Below are 16,540 nucleotides of genomic sequence, written 5' to 3'. Positions count from 1 at the left end.
TGTATTGTTAGTGCCACGTATTGGGCAACAAGTGTTGTCCCTATCCAACATGCACTAGAGAATTTTCCAGTGGCAGTCATAATTTCCCACCCTTCATTCCGATCGACCCACAGCCCGTTTATTCTAAATTTGTTTCAACCCCTTAAAACATATGAAATATTTGCAGCTGGACGTTAATAATATTTATGTTCTGGTTTAATAACAAAGTTTTGCAACAATTAAAAAAACTAACAGACTATAGAAAACTGGATAAGGACATGCATTAGTGACCATGGTAGAATGCAGTTTTCAAAATAATACATAAAACAATTATATTTTTGTTCAGAAACATTTTACCTTGCACGACATCCCAGTTACATTAAAATGGGCAACTCCCCTACGCCAAGGGAGCATTCATATAACATGATGTAAAATAAACAAAAACAGACAATATCATGGCCAAACTAACAAAAATGAAGACAGTTGTTAACTTCAAAGTCAGTTGGTCCCTGGTGGAGAGTTGCCTCTTTGGCAATCATACCACATTTTCTTATTTTTTTAAGTTTACAAAAACAAACAAAACTAATATTGTGCAATAAAAACCACACAGGAAAGTGGACGAACTCGAGCACACCGTAAGGATAAGCAGTTCCTGTTCCATTGATGGCTCCAATTAATTGAAAATTGTTAATTATAAAACAAAGACAACAATATACATTTAAATACATAAAATTAAAATGAAAACAATACAAAGACATCCAGTCAGCTATACAGGAAGCTCATTATTTATATTACATGTTCTAGTTATAAACTATGTTGAACAAATATGCAAGTCCGTTGTTCAAATTACTAACTAGCAACCTGTTATTCATCTTGTCACAATAAATGGATGTGGGATAGTCTAATCCCTCATTCTTATTGAGAATCTCACTACCCTCGCTTCCACTTTTCTGTACAGCAATCACGTTATGTGAAGCAAATCCTGCGACAAAAATGTTTCCAAGAGTGTCAGTAGTTATTCCCCTTGGCTGGTTAAAAATGCTCTTTTTAAACTGCCATTGGATAGCACCATGTATATCCATGCATACAAGGTTTTTAGGGATAAATACTGTGAAAAAAATGCTGTTTCCGATAACTGCCATATATTCTGTTTGGTCAAAGTCTGTGCTGACCGGTATCTTTTTTATAGGTTCCCCTGATGGCGTCATAATGGCGACATTGATTCCATGGCCGTCGACGATCATGTACAAATTTCCATTCTCACACGTAATTCCCCAGCTGTTTCCGTCAGCTGGTATTTTAGTAACGGCTTTGGTATTGATATTTATAATTTCAAAATACTGCTTCCTACCAAAAGTGACGGCTACACTATCAGCATCTATGGTTGTAATATCGAATGGTTCTGCTGAAAGAGGAATGTCTTCAACGTGTCGGCCTGTTGCATTGTGTATTATTATCCGACTATTACCTTTGTCGGTAAATAGAAGTTTGTCGCCATTTAGTGTGCAACCTTTGATATCAAAATTTGCTTTACCAGGATGAAGTTGTATATCTTGAATTTGTTGAATCTGCATCTTATAGGTAAACCCTGGAAAGGAAAATATTGAAATTGATTGGTTGCTTAACGTCTAGTGACAAATATTTCATGCATGTTCAGGATGAGAACAAATTAACAAGAGATAGGTTTGTAATAGAGGACGTCTGGGATGAAGGTTGGGATAATTTGGGATGCCACTGGAAAATGAGAGTATATTGCATAGGGACAGGCATTTTACCTTGCAACAGACCACCTACGGACTCCCCAATGAGTTGTGGCAAGGATTCTTAAGTGGAAAGAGCGTGGATTTTTCTGTAAACGAGGCATCGGATTTAAATTCCTCATTCTGACCGGACGTGGCTGCGAACTTGTGCATCCCGCATAGCCAAACGGACGACCCACTTTGGCAAGGGTTTCACTGCCGGTCGGAAGAAGACCAAGATCGACCATATTTCATTTCCCCAGTCACCCGTGAGGGAAAAATATTTAGAAAAAATATATGGTAGTAAGAGCTTTTTAACGTTGATTGATGATAAAATTTGCGTCCAGTGGTAAATATTTCTAAAATTTAGGTCGAGGACAAATTTACATTTTGTAATAAGAAATTATTTGGGAATGTTTTAAAAAGTGATTCGTCTTGAATGAAATGCGGAAAATTTGGACTAGCTGCCTTTGGTAAAAAAAGGTAGTTTATATATATTGACTATCCTTCGGCCGATTGTAGACCTTTGCGAATAATTGCAAGGACAACAATCTCCTTATATAGGACATCAATTGTTTAACTTCCATTCCAAAATGATAGATTCTTGAACGAGTTGATTACCGTATTTGCAATTTCAATGAAAAGTATAAGTAGCTCAGAAGGTTTTCTTTTAGAAATGACTGTTTAAAGTGTTTAATATTGCAAGCAGATGTTTTATTAATAGCTTTAAAGGCAAACAGTATTTTGTTCGTGGATAAAAGATCAAACATTTATTCATTTAAAACGTAAGACATTCGATTTTGGGAACTGCCATTTGGCTTTTAGTGCCAAGGGAATATGCCTCATAGATGTGTTGTCTCTAGTGGATTTTGGTTTGAGTCTACTTGTAACATCGATAGGTTTTTGTCATATCTTAACGCTTTTCGTTATTTTGATAATTGGGATAAATGGCAGCTCTGTGATTGTTTCAATTAATAACATTAACGGTACCACTCGGGATCGTCCTATTTAGGGCTTTAAATATTGAATATAGACACCTATTCAATGTTAACAGACTGTGTGTTGCCATCTATATTTATAATGGTTATTTTTTTTTTTTGATGAGTTGCTATCTAATTGACGTTTAATCCACATATTTATTCGTGATCACTTCTATTTCCTCATAGTTGTTTTCAAGCGTTTTTCGTGACAAAAGGTTTTAGACAAATTTCAAATTATAAGAAGTCTGCTGGTGGCAATATTAGATAGACGATCACTGGAGTATTGGTGTATACTCCTGATCACCTTAACATTGAATCTAACTGCAAAATCTATAGATCCGATAATGATTTCCTTCTTGATCAAAATATGATTTTCTTCTAAGTTTTATGTTTTTTTTAGCCAACCGACCCCTCCCCATCCCCCTGTGTCAATGGTCGTTCCCTGGACGGCAAAGAAAACATAATTTCCAAAACGTTTTTGTCATGGAGTCAAAACAAGAAGATATAGCATAATAACTACTAACAAGACATCAACCGAACAATACAAAAAAAAACATTATATAAGGTTAAAAACTGCCACAGGCATGATCAGTAGATGAACACAATACGGAAGTTACATGCCAGTTGTCGCGAGTTATAAATGTATACATGTAAGACCGCTATGATGCGAGGGTCTCGCAAAATGGTTGAATATTGACCCAAGACAAGTTTCTCCACTTACTATCCATACTGAATTTCACTAATCAATGGATTTGAAGACTGTGCTATTTTAAGAATAAGGTATGGGGAGCACCATATCCTATTAAACTGTCATGATTACGGAGAATGCTACGCAATTGACGTGTTTCTGCATGCCTGTATTTTCAAAGTTCTAGCTTTTTCTACCTATTCTATTTTGTTTCTGTTTGTTCGAATGTACAGACAACAGCTGTGTTGAATGTCTGTCCTGACTTATTTTCATTTATTTTGACCTTGGGTTGTCCCCTTGGATTTTCGATTTCTGATAACCTTTTAATTGCTTGTCTAGGTAATCTTCTGCATATAATTTCCGTTCATTTTATTACTTTTAGAAATTTTGAAATGGCTTTGTCTCCGACACAAAGTTTTCTAAGAAGATACCAATGCGAACACTTCAAAAAACATGTCGAAAGTTAAACGGCACCTTTCAAAGTGAACAAGCAATAGTCCATTAAACACTACACGGAAGAATAAGCTGTGGTTTCGATAAAATTGAACATTTCCGTTTTTATCTTTAATGGATATCCGATAACGGTCATCTATATCATGATGATGTTCGTAAAATATTAAAACTTACCGCCCTTGTTACAGTAACTGACTTGAAAAATGTTTCTGTTCGAACAATAGAAGGTGATTGTACAACGCAAAACATCTATTCAAATATTGAAATAAATAAGAGCCGTTTTAAGAACGAAAGTAATTTAAGTAATTTACCTCAGTTCCTGATATGATAACTCTATTGGTCGATTACGTATGAATAAATGCAATAAATCTTATTCCAATCTTATTCAATTGCACAAGACTGTTTTATAGTGTATTTCTATGTTAGTATTTTATTACTGAATGAATTAATTCTATCAGTTGTAATGTGTATATATATTACTTTGCTACACACTCATCGACTTGTCAGGGAAGACAAAAGCATTTGTTAAATTAACAAGTCAATCATTTGCTTCCCCTATTCATGAATGGTGAACAATTGAATTTCCTAGAAAAGACCGTACCCTGTTTTATAAACAATTAAAACTGTAAAAACCTATAATCTGAATATCCGGAATCAAAAGTTATCGCACTTATTTGTACGAAAACACTTTTAAAATTTAAAAAGATTTCCGGATAGAACAGACGGTACTTGTTTGTTAGAAAGAGAAAATAAAATTAAAAAATCAATACACTCCTGTTGGGGAAGAAAATGGATTGTAAAATGTAGATATGAGCCTTTTTCCACTTTCTTACGTTTAGTTAACTGTTGACTTATTTAAAAAGGGGGGATCTTTTCTAAAAAATTCGGAAATCTACAATCTGATTACCAAGTTTATCATGTTATCCTAACAGAACTCAATTGTATGAAAAGCATGTCAATGTTTTTAAAGATTTTTCTGATAGCCCAACTCGCTTGTATTTCACAGTTTTTATGATAGTAGTAAAAGAAAAGAATTTAATGAAAAAATAATATATGAATATCAAACTATAGATAAATTAATCAATTAAAACTTTAATCTATCCATATTTTAAATGTTGTGAAATATGTTGGCTTGTATGGCTTTAAAGTTCACATTCTGTAATAGAACGATATTATATATATGTGTGTAAATATATAAATGTTCCGGACCATATGAGTATTTTGACCATACGCGTATGGTCATGACTATATGCGCATACTCGTATGGCCAGACCATATGAGTATATACTCGTTTGGGTTTTAACGGGCTGAACCATATGAGTATTTAGACCATATAGGTATTTTTTTTATAATAAATTCTAACTTCCTTCGCAGGAACACACAGCTCATTCTCCGAATCCAAATCGGCACAATCTACTAACTGGATTTCCTAACTGTTGACATATTGCCTGAAAAAAAACCACCGTTGACTATCTAAAAAAAATCTTTTAATTTCTACTGATGTTTATTTGATTTTTGTGCTCCGATTCCAAATCATACGATCTTACAATAACTGTAAGATCGTATGACTTAGAAATAGGAGAAAGATCACTTTAAATAACTAGACAGTTGAACATTTTTAGAAATTTTAATTTACTAAAGACACATTTAAACACCAAAATAAATTAAAAAAGAGAAAGCGGGTTCAATGACCTAAGTTCCTGTGAGTAGAACAATTGACTTCTTGCTTAACAGTTCATTTAGATATTTTTTGGCAGTTATTTTCCAAAGTCGATAAATAGTGTATTGTGAGGGCAAAACGATAATTAATGTGTAGAAATAATTTTACAATAGTTCTTACTTGAAAGTAAAATTAAATTTATTTCATGAATCTTGAACAATGATTACCATCTGATTAGATAAATTAAAATTTATATTTTTTACAATTTATGATACTTTTCCAACATTAATCATGTTCATACCCGGACCATACGCATATTGTCATGACCATAATCATATGGTCCGGAACACATACATATAGTCTGTATATGCAATTATATTTATTTCCTGACGGTGTTAACACCACACATTCAACCAATTAGCATACATTTACATGAACGAAACTTTTGCTGAATGAGAAATATATTTCGGCTATTGTGAGCCCAAATTTACTTGTCCATGAAATTGCCATAAAACTTAAGGGTAGGTTAGCTACATATTATGAAGGTTTTAAAAAATCCCGATTACTAGATGACTTTATGTTTCTTTTCAAGACATTAAACATGGGCTGGAAATTGGCATATAGAAAGGTGATACATGTACAATTTAGGAAATACATGGTGCTAATGAATAAATAAAGGCAACAGTAGTGTACCCCTGTTCAAAAGTCATTAATCGATTGAGAGAAAACAAATCCGGGTTACAAACTAAAACCGAGGGAAACACATCAACTATAAGAGGAAAACAACGAAATAACAGAACACAGAAGTGCAACAAAAAACAAACAACAATGCAACATTCATAGAAACGAACTAATAAATAACAACTGCCATATTCCTGACATGGTACAGGACATTTTAAGACAAAATGGTGGGTTGAACCTGGTGTTGTGGCTAGCCAAACCTCCGCGCTTTATGACAATGTTAAATATACCGCTAAAATGACAACAACAGAGTACAAATAAATGCAAAAACAACAAAGACAGAGAAATACATAAATAAATAATATAATAGTACATTTCGACATGTTAACCACAGAATAACAACGAACAACTAAAATAATTTAGGACAGTACAAAAAAACAGCTTAATAGAATTACGAAGTGTGTGTCTGTAACACGAATGAATCAACGCCACAAAAAGTAACGTCACAGGTAAATTTCTAAAAATTGAATATAAATCAAGATTAGGTTTCTAATTATGTTATTTGATGTATTTTATAATAATTACAAGAATATTAATATAGAATTGTGTTAGTAATAGTGCAACAAACTATGTCGGCCTTTCTTCCAAATCAATATAATGAAGTTATACTTGACCTTTTTAAGTATTAGAGACCTGTGAAAAATATGGTTGATTATTTAGGGGTTTTGAATTGGTGGTTATGACATTTTATTTACGGTAGGTTAACTGCCGACTTATTCAAAGTGGAAATCTTTTATAAACAATTATATATCTTATTACGCAGTATCCATTTATGTACAAAAACGCCTTTAAAAGACTTTCTTAGTATATCGGACTCTAAATTGATAGTTCATTAAATAAATCAAGATGACATGTAAATGATAAATGAAACTTTAAGAATAAACAAATTAAAAGTATTAGTCTGAGTAACAGAGGGTCCATTTTCCTCTGTAAAGCGTATCAGTGTTTATGTCTTAACATATATTTATACAATTCCCCATTGATTAATTTATGAAATTACTAAGAAACGAAGGTTCGAACATCATCGGGCAAATTTTACCGTAGACTAATTTGGCTATTCTTTTTATGTAACTTTTTGTCACGTAGCTACCAACGTATTTAAGTTTTTAAAACATCCCTGGCTTTCGAATGCTTGGGTTTGAGATGTTGGTTATACGTCATTGAAACAAGAATCCAACGGCACAAATAACCAAAAGAGATTTAGAGAGCATCATGCAGTCTTAACCAAAGGAAAGATGACTTTACAACACGTGTAGCACTTTAACGCTCCGAGTTTAATAATGAATGCAATTCATCGTGTCAGTCTATATGATGCAAACACTAAACAATGTTTAGTCCATGAACATAATGTGACTTCTAAGTTAATGTGAATTAATGTAATTAAACAAATAAAAACTTACGTTTGAATTGTGTTATACTGTTTCTTTTCAAATTTGTAAACTCCCACTGAAAAATGTAGTGCAACTATTTGCAGAACTAATCGCTTTCTCTCGATATCGGTAAACTAATTGATACAGCGTTCTAGGTAATGGTTAATAAACTAGAAATGTAACCTTGAAAAATGAAATAAGATACTTCCTAACAGGTGTAAAATTCTTTGTATATACTGATCATCAGCACTCCGTTTCTTTCGCTTCTTATCAATATCATAATTATGATTAATTTCAGTATTCTTTTTGGAAAGTTCGAATATACTAAGCATGCAAATGTATCTTTCAGCGGGTCATTCAAGGAGTTCTTTCAGTTTTACAGCGAAGTAGGAATATGTCTTCCTGTTGTGTCACAATATTTCATCTGTGGGCAAAAATATGTATATTTTTTAAGAATGCGCAAATTTGAATTAAGAAGTTATCTGTATATGATAACTTTATACAATAATAAATGAAATTCTTCTTTCATTATTTGTTTTCATGTGCATGGTGTGGTTATACATTAAATTAAAAGTACGCGATTTAATATGATGTGTTTACGCAATACAAAACATAAATAGTTGAATGAAAGGTTTGAACATAAGCGTTTAATAAATGTTTATTTCAAATTACTAATATCATATTCCGAAAAAAAAAGTGCGATTGGATTATTTCCTTATATTTCTTTTTCTGTTAGAAAAATCATTAGGATGCATAGGTAGGGTGGGGTGGGTGGACCACATAAAATGGGATCATGCCGATAGAAATCAATTCAATTTTAAATACCGGTTATTTTTACCAGCTTCACATCAATAAAATTATAAATTTTTGTACTAAATTCATATTAGGTTGTCTACACAAATGACGGTGTCCGAGGTCATTTAACACATTGATTTTCTCACTTGATATTTTATTAAATAAAAACATCACGACTAATTCGCCACCGTTAAAATACTCAATAATCAGAACAATCGATCTTTATTCACTATTTATAATCATAGTTGCAACTTTTAAAATTCTTTAACGCATACTAGGTGCACATTACGACAAACGATTCCATAGTAAATTCCAGTTACAAGTATCGAAATTTCATCAAAGATACCAGGCTTATAATTTCGTACTCTAAAAGCGCCATTTTTATGCCCCACCTACGATAGTAGTAGGGGCATTATGTTTTCTGGTCCGTCCGTCTGTCCCGCTTCATGTTAAAGTTTTGGTCAAGGTAGTGTTTGATGAAGTTGAAGTCCAATCAACTTGAAACTTAGTACACATGTTCCTATGATATGATCTTTCTAATTTTAATGCCAAATTAGAGTTTTGACCCCAATTTCACGGTCCACTGAAAATAGAAAATGATAGTGCGTGTGGGGTGGAAACATTCTTGTTATACATAATACTCATTAATGGCGCTCGAATCAAAGCAGTTGGTAGACCACATCAAATCTGAAGTTAAAGAGCATTAAATAGAAAAATCAGATATGTTGTGCCAATACGACTTAGGCTATCTATGCTTGGGGGGGGGGGGGGTAGAAAACCTTTGTGTTTAGAATAATTCAACATTTTATAAACAGGAAATGAACCAATGGCCAAACAGTAAACATCTCAGGATATATATTATAGTGATGACGTAACATGTAAACTTAGATATTGTGAATATGTGCTTATCGACAATATTCAATTTATGACTTAACATGTAAACTTAGATAATGTGAGTATCGATCAAATTCTTGAAAACGATAATAGTAATTTGTATGTTAACTTTTGTTACTCTGTCGTGAAGTGTGAGAGTGAAAAGTGCACCATTGTGAAATGGGCATTATTAGACCATACATAAGCAATTGAATCAACTGCTATACTTATGTAAAAAAATAGTTTCTTCTCTGGTGACAGTATGAGACAGTTGAGTGGCAGGCCATTTGTTACTAAGGATAGGGATTCTAATCAGTATGCTGCACGCCTTGAGGGATTTTGGTAGATAAACTCATCATGGATACCAGGATTAAAATTGTGTACGCCAGATGCAAGTCTCGTCTACAAAAGACTCATCAGTGACGCTCGAAACAAAAACGTTAAAAAAGGCCAAACAAAATACGAAGTTGAAGAGCATTGAGGATCCAAGAAAGCCTTCCCAAATACAGCTAGTGTAATCTATTCCTGGGATAGAACATTCTTAGTTTTTGGAAAAATATAAAGTTTTGTAAACAGTCAATTTATAATGATTACCATAAGAACGATAATTTATGTCAATACAGAAGTGCTGACTAGATTGAAGATTGTACCAGTTCGTGCCTGAATTGGCCACTATCAAAGAAGTGGTCATCTTCGCTAGCCAACGGTTACGATCCACTTCCCTCCTCTCCATGGAGAGGAGGGAAGTAAATCGTAACCCTTGGCTCGCGAAGATGAGAAGTGGTTGACATGGGATATTTTGATAAATCTTGCAATGAAAGTCGACCATAATCAAAACTTAAGTAATGATGAATTGAAGGAGAAAATAGCGGACATCAAAATTACCACAAAATATATACACACTTTAATTTGTATTTACCTTATTTTCGTTTCAATTAAAGTACGAAAAGACTTTAATTTTATTTTTTTTCTACGTTTAAACAAAACAGTCATTTAAAAATGAAATTTGCATTTGATTATCATATGTCCGGTTGTGTCATAAATTGTTTTTTTTTATCTATCGCATAAAAAAAATTACCATGTAGAAAATCAACAAAAACTTATAGAAAAATACCTTGTGAACATGTCAATACTGAATTTAATATGTTCTAACCATAACTTGTTATATGAAACAAATGTTTGTCTCTTGCTGTACAATGAAAAAAAGGCCGCTTGTTATAACCTCATAAAAATCAAAACCTCTGATTGATACAGAAGAATAAGCAACATTTCAGGATCTCGTGAAATATTTGTAGACTACTAGAAAATCCCTCTTTCAATATTGAAAACCAATATTATTAAAGCACTCTGTATAATTCATGTGTGTGTTTATGAATTTTAATTTCTTTAAATTAATGCTTTGTTTCTTTAAACAAGGCTTGACAGCAGCCCACATATTACTAGTGTTTTTCTTCACAAAATACAAGACAATTACAAAACAGCACACAAGTGAGTCACAGACAAATATATGCATGCACACATACACATATAGGCATGCACGCATACACACAAACAATACTAGTACACAGCCAATTAGAGCCGTTCATTTTTACAAGATTATCAAAACCAATGTCAAATATTTCCATGTTTTTATTAACTGTGAATGAATCCTTACAACATATTAATATTTAATTTACATAGTATGAACAGATTGAGAAAACAAAAACATTCAAATTATAAGCCTTTGTAATTTGCAGCAAAGCAAATCATTTTCAAGCGGCGACTAGTGAATTTCATCAGGTTTTAAAAAAAAATGAACTGGGCGAATATCAGGGTATTTAATATAATGTCGCCCACAGCGAATCCAAAAGGATGCTACAGAATAGTTGATCCTATATCGGCAAAGTTGCAGGGCATTACGATTATCTAGGTAACGCCATTTTAAACGGGTCAAAATTTGAGACCATACTTATTTCGTGTTTTGGAACTTTTGCGTAATCGACCGAATCACATTCTTAATTTCATTTCTCAAACTTTACTATTTCCAAGGTCATTACCAGCTAAATGACGTATTATAAAATGCGGTGGATCCTCGAAATTTCTCATTATTCAAAGTTGACATTTAACCTGTCACCTCACCGAAATATTTAAATGCTCTAGTCCTAAATTAACCCCATCTTGACGAGCTCTTGCTGCCAGAAAAGCTTTCTTGATAAAAGATGATCCAACTATCCAAACATTCACATGGTTTTCTACAATTCTTAGATAGCAATTAGCTACATAAATGTAGAAAGATATAACATACAAAAAAGTTTTAATACATGCATAATCACTTCTGAACTAAATTCTAATATAACCCTTGTATGCATTAGAACTCCAACGACCTAACCTCATTACACAATCTGGTACTCCATCCATTGACATGGTGGTTGCTGCGCCAATACGAAACGAGTATGAACTATATCTGTTCTGGTCAATACCAGATACACGGATTTACTTTTTAGATAACGACATACACTGATGCCGAGAAAAAGGACTACCATCAAAATGACAGAAGAGAGAACCCCAAAACAGGGCACCTCAACTTAATAAACTGCTCTACCAATTTAACGGGAAAAAAATCATCAGATCTAACTGAGAATGAACCAAAATATTTTAACATTTGCCTAACTGATTTGTTTTGGACGAAGAAATGCATACCTGAAGCAAACTGCCTACCACCTTAATGTCTGTTATCAGTAATGTAAGGCTGTGTAAACCATTGGTAAAAACTAATTCTCGAACCCTAAGAAATCCACTGATAGCAAGTGAAAAAGCAGTTTTAAAACAAACAAAATTCGTACAGCAAACACAAGATCAGGAAACAATGATTGATTTCAACAGTAATCTAGTTATTGGTAAACGTAAATCGGTTCTCTTCCGCCTCTAGCGCTTAATACCTTCTAAAAGCTTTCTAACCACAAATGTTTGAGACATGTCATCATAACTGTTTACTTTATTCTTCAATTGCGGAAAGCAGACTTAACGTCGATTTTAGCCAGTTCTAATGAAGAGTCGCAATCCTAAAGTTTGTCTTAAATACTGGCTCACGAAATATGATTCACTTTGCAAAATGCAGGATCAATGTAGGAATTAATACCATTACCTGACGGAAAAGATAGATTTGTAATAAGCTTCTATCTGATTTGGACACAAGATCAATAGGATTTATGCGAAGGGTCGAAATAGGCATGACTTTGAAAGACTCCAACATTAAGCCACGATTTACTTTATCCTGCAACTTTCATAAAGTTTCTTCCTTATTTTGTTCCGCTGAAATAATTTTTTTTATAAAAGAGTGAATGCGGGGGCCTGTATTCTCCAGTTGAAATCCATTAAAAAAAACCATCACAAATTTCAGCAGTAACCTCTTTGTCTGAATAACCAAATATGTTTCCAAATATTTAATTCGTATAGGGGTATGCCCAATGTCCCACAAATGCACTAGCAGATCTCGATCATGTGTTTGAACCAGGGTGCCTAAATGAATATTTTTGTCTGTTCTCTGCCCAATCTGAGACCTGTATCTTGTATTATCATAAATAGGCCTCTCATTAGGCGGTGGAAATGTCTGCCCATTAGAGCAGGATATAAAAGGATGGCCAGCATTTCAACGAATGCAAACATGGTTATAAAACAAGTTTGGGTGAAGCAACCACCACAATTACCAACGGCATTACATTTCAGATTAGTTTTATTACCTTTTGAATCTGTGTTCATATTAATTGGGAGTACTTACTACCAGTACTTTGATTTTTGTTCTCTTGATTATCATTCCTGTACAATAACTATAATTCCGAATAAACGGGAGCCCACGAACTTGCAGGGTCAAGGGCTTTTCGTAAACAAAATGTTTATCGTAATATTTTCAGCAAAGATTAAAACAACGCATTGCACCTAAGCGAGTTATACCTATGTACTTTAACAAGTCTTGAAATTTGGCAGAATGAGCATTACAATAAATGCTTGTAAATATAATAAATGCTGTAGTCCAAGCCTCAATGCTATATATTTAAGATGTGTTTGTACAGACTGCAGGACAAGCTCTCTATTTTGAACTTCAATGTTTTGTTCATTGATACCTGAATGCATATTTTGCAATAAAAGTGACGCAATATCAATATATTCACTTTTATGAATGAGAATTTTGTCCTTAAGATTTTGAGGTACGTTGACAGCAATATTATTAGTTTCACAGTTTACTAGTGACCTAATACGATATATATTGGGTCAGTAAATTCCATATGGGGTGTATTCGCTTCTCACCCTATATGGCATTCACTGACCCCATTCATATCGTATTAGGTCGCTAGCACACTGTGTAACGAATTTATCTTACCGACTATCTTAACATATGGCATCTAGACTAGTGTCACCAAAGTGATCATGTCTTCAATGTTAGAAACCTACTTCCATTGGTATATACAAAAACAAATGCCATCCTCAACAACTTGTTAGCTTTAATGTGTTTTCTGAATTTATTTTTAATCGTTCATCATCAATTTATTCATCTGTTGTCCGGGCGAAACGTTTCAGATTTTTCTTCAACGCCTTGTTGTTTTTATAGAGGGACGTACCATCACTTCTAACCGTGTATCGAAATAAACCATGCCTACTAACCCCATATGACATATACAAGGTCTCCACTCGGACGCTTCCAATGATATTCCTAGAAATGTATAGGAGGTAAGATAATAGTATTTACAACAAGTAATTAATTTGGAAAGTAGTTGTGTTGTATTACATGTAGATGTAAGAGTAAGGAATTGATTACAAAATTGGACTGATTACCTAGCCCTGATCCATCGACTGTAGATCCATTATTCACTGTCTGTGGTACCACTGTCAAGCATGAAGGTATATGCAGGCTGGCCAATCTGGGGTCTATAATAGATTTTATCGGCAATTTGTACATTTTCCCTTTGATCTTATTCCTTATATTTTTAAGGTCATGGACAGGACTTGATACTCGAAAATATTAGGCAATGACGTCATGTATCAGTGCAGCAACGTCACGTGCTCAATTCCATCAGCGTCAATATATCAATGAAATGCACGCGACTTCATTCATACAACCGAACAACTATCCCAACGTTTTGTACACGTAAAAGTAGTTTTATTAACTTTTTCTGGAATGATGACCGACGTCACAACCCGGGTAGGGATGGTCCTTTTGCTAGCTGCTGCACCTTGACTGAAAAAGTTATGAGCTTTTCTCTTTCGGAATGAACGTCTTAACATATTTACTATACTATGAATAAAGGTAGATCTACTAGCTAACCCATCAGGCATTTCAATTTTTATTAAGTTACTTTACATAATTATGTAAACAAGTATATTTATATATATATATACTTGTTTACATAATTATGTAAAGTTGGTTGTCGAAATCCGGATATGGTGTATAAAGTTTTTGCACCTCATGTTTGTGGTAAACCATCTTTTCCACAAGTTTACTGTTTTCTGTTTGGTATTAAATTAATATTAAGATCCATTTTGTACTGGTGATCAATTTATTTGGCAATCGCCAGTGGCAGTCAGGAGGGTTTAAGAACATCCGTTGTTCGACCTGTTAGTCAAATGCGTTTTGTTAACATTTTTTGGTCTTTTGGAAAATGTTGTTTGTGCTGTATTTAGACCCCTCTACCAAGAAATTTGTTTTACATACACACGTATAAAAATTGCGGTTTTTATCCAATCATAGGATTGGACGTTGTTTTCAATTTAGACTTGTTTATATATTTATATATACATAAGTACGTCTAAACAAGTGACAACTCTACGACGGATCCATCCATTTGATCACCAGTGAAGGTGATACACGGCTGAAAACACATATCATATTCATAATTACTCTAAATATCAGCACAATAATGTTAAATCTGCAAATTTGCGGAAGCAGATTTTTTTTCTTCTTTCGCCGAGATTCGAACTCTTGTAATTGGGATATCGAGACAATATACATTAATACGAATCATTTCAATGACCATAACCATATTGTACAAACAGTAAATTTATGTAGTATTCCTGTTATATATATTGGCTCAATTCTTAGTTATAGTCTCGATGAAACACAAGGAAGAAGAAAATGAAGTTAAAAAGAAATGTGCATACATGTAACTTTAAATAATATTTCCATCAACTTAATTAAACAATTTCAGTTTAACTTTAAAGGGACATTAGCTACGAGATATAAAAAAACAATAAACTATGATTTTTTTTATATTCAATCATTAATGAAAGTGAAATAATAGTTTGCTTTTAGCAGCCACTTTGGTTCAATTTTGTCCAAATAAGCTAAGAAAAATCGCGGATGAATTATTCACTTGCAACTGAATAATTCGACCTCAATGAGTCTGTATTCATGTGACCTTCAATTTTACCCCTTAGCTAGAGATGGTTTACGTATAAACTAAGCGTGTTAAGCTATTAAAAGGGAAAGAATGTCAACATTGAAAGTGAAACAAGAGTATACTTTCTAATCCTATAAATTGAAATCAAACAGACCTAGAAAAATCCAATTGCACGTGTTCGCTCTCTATTTATATATATAGTTATGTTTGTATCGGGTTATATGACTGTCGGCAGTCTTCGGAGGACACCTCGATGGTTAATTACATGGTGTCAAGACTAAAATACACACGAAATGCTGACACATATAATCGAGTACATGCATCGTAAATTGTTATTTTAAACTTTTTATAATTTGGATATACGTTTAAGTATGTTATAAATCAAATATGAGAGTTGGAGTCAAATCGATGAACATGACATTGATAATATTTATGCACACGTACCGAAAAATTGTGTTAAAGCATGCGGAAGAATATCTCAAGAACGTTTTGCGACAATCCCGGCAAGGACCGGTAACTATGTAATTGTTTTTGCGGAAAAATATGAATGCCTACTCTCTTTTTCTATCTTGATTTAAGGTTTTCCAGAATTCTTTTGATTTTTTCACTCTCATATATTTCATCTTTTTACGCATATCACGATTAAATTTAATTATATTTTCATCCATTATATTTTTATAATAGATTCCAGAAATTTTAACTATGTTTAAATAAATTTGAACCATAATGTTTATATTGTCGTTTAGCTTTCCTAAGCTCTTCTCTTGCTTTATAACAGTCAGAATTAAACCATAACTTGTTTGATTGCTTATTAGCATTTTCAAAATTTAGCTTTCCACAAGTAAAACCAAGAGAGTTTTTTGCAGATTCTAAATTGCCATTTTTTTCTTA

The 16,540-nt window shown here is 33.2% G+C and overlaps 1 long non-coding RNA gene across 1 annotated transcript; it reads right to left on the bottom strand.

Moving 5' to 3' along the window:
• Positions 1-647: 647 nt before the first annotated feature.
• Positions 648-7,778, bottom strand: LOC127720245 (uncharacterized). The gene is made up of 2 exons (XR_007990677.1): positions 7,641-7,778; positions 648-1,567 (listed from the first exon to the last, which is right to left on the bottom strand). It is a non-coding gene; the product is annotated as an uncharacterized LOC127720245 (long non-coding RNA).
• Positions 7,779-16,540: the final 8,762 nt, after the last annotated feature.

This window comes from Mytilus californianus, unplaced genomic scaffold (genome assembly GCF_021869535.1).
Source record: "Mytilus californianus isolate M0D057914Y unplaced genomic scaffold, xbMytCali1.0.p SCAF_11, whole genome shotgun sequence".
NCBI classification, from domain to species: domain Eukaryota; kingdom Metazoa; phylum Mollusca; class Bivalvia; order Mytilida; family Mytilidae; genus Mytilus; species Mytilus californianus.
This window is presented reverse-complemented; position numbering and strand designations above follow the sequence as displayed.